General features: G+C 40.6%; 1 non-coding gene across 1 annotated transcript; it reads right to left on the reverse strand.

The window, feature by feature from the left end:
- Nucleotides 1-1,030: 1,030 nt before the first annotated feature.
- On the reverse strand, nucleotides 1,031-1,137 carry LOC141669476 (small nucleolar RNA R71). Its single transcript, XR_012553760.1, has one exon. It is a non-coding gene; the product is annotated as a small nucleolar RNA R71 (small nucleolar RNA).
- Nucleotides 1,138-1,351: the final 214 nt, after the last annotated feature.

Raw genomic sequence — 1,351 nt, forward strand, 5'->3', positions numbered from 1 at the left:
CAATGAAAGTTGGCTTTTATCAGTTTCGTGTTATTCGATTAATATCATCACTGTCACATGCTAAAGGTAATAACAATGGCTATAGAAGGAAGTAATAATGAAGTTGTGATCTCATGAGTGTTTTATTATTGATAAATTGAAGTGTTAGTTAAGTGGTTAATTAAGTAGTTAATTATAGTTAATATTTAATCAACAATTTTAAGTGTTATTATCTTAACATTGAGAAGTAATTATACATTGGTGAGTGAGTTTAATTAGATAATAATTTAGTCTGAGTCTCTGAGGGAACGAACTAGAAAGTATTCTATATTACTTGCGAACGCATATACTTGCGTGAATATTAGTGCGTGTTTTCGCCCTAACAAGTTTTTGGCGCCGCTGCCGGGGACTCGGCGTATTTGTTTAGTTTATTTACTTACCATCATTGGTCATTAGGACTCAGTGATTAGGACGTAGTAGTTACTTACTCTTTTCGGTTGTGTTTCAGGTACTTTAGCAAGCGTTTATGCAAACTCGTTCTCGTGCTCGCAAGAGGACTTTAGATACAGCTGAGGAGAGAGACGAAGTTCTTGATATTCCAGAGAAGTTAGATTTTGAGGATTCGGATTCAGGAACTGAGCAGAAAGAACCAGTAAACATGGGAGATCGTATTGTTCAAGCTGATCCAGCTCTTATGGATTTTTCTCAGCCTAAAATTGATGACATTCAGTCAAGCATCCTTCATCCGGCTTTTCAAGCTAACACCTTTGAAATCAAGCCGGGCACTATTCAGATGGTGCAGAATTCTGTTTCTTTTGGAGGAGCGGCAACTGAAGACCCCAACATGCACATAAGGAATTTTGTCGAGATCTGCAGCATTTTTAAGTATAATGGCGTGACTGATGAGGCTATCAAGTTGAGGCTTTTCCCATTCTCACTGAGGGATAAGGCTAAAGACTGGTTACATTCTGAACCAGCTGGGTCCATCACTACATGGCAAGATCTTGCACAAAAGTTTCTGGTGAAGTTTTATCCAATGGCAAAGACTGCTGCTATGAGGAGTGCTCTTACTCAGTTTGCGCAGCAACCTACAGAATCTATGTGCGAGGCTTGGGAACGCTACAAGGAAATGTTGAGAAAATGTCCACATCATGGAATGCCGGATTGGATGGTGATCACTGGTTTCTATAATGGTTTGGGGGCCCAATCTCGGCCCATGCTCGATGCAGCATCTGGAGGAGCCTTATGGGCTAAAATCTATACTGAGGCGTATAATCTTATCGAGACGATGGCTGCAAATGAGCATCAAAACCCAACTCAGAGGATGACGTCAGGCAAGGTAGCAGGTATTCTGAAAGTTGATGCAGCCACC

Source organism: Apium graveolens, chromosome 6 (genome assembly GCF_009905375.1).
Source record: "Apium graveolens cultivar Ventura chromosome 6, ASM990537v1, whole genome shotgun sequence".
Taxonomy (NCBI): Eukaryota; Viridiplantae; Streptophyta; class Magnoliopsida; order Apiales; family Apiaceae; genus Apium; species Apium graveolens.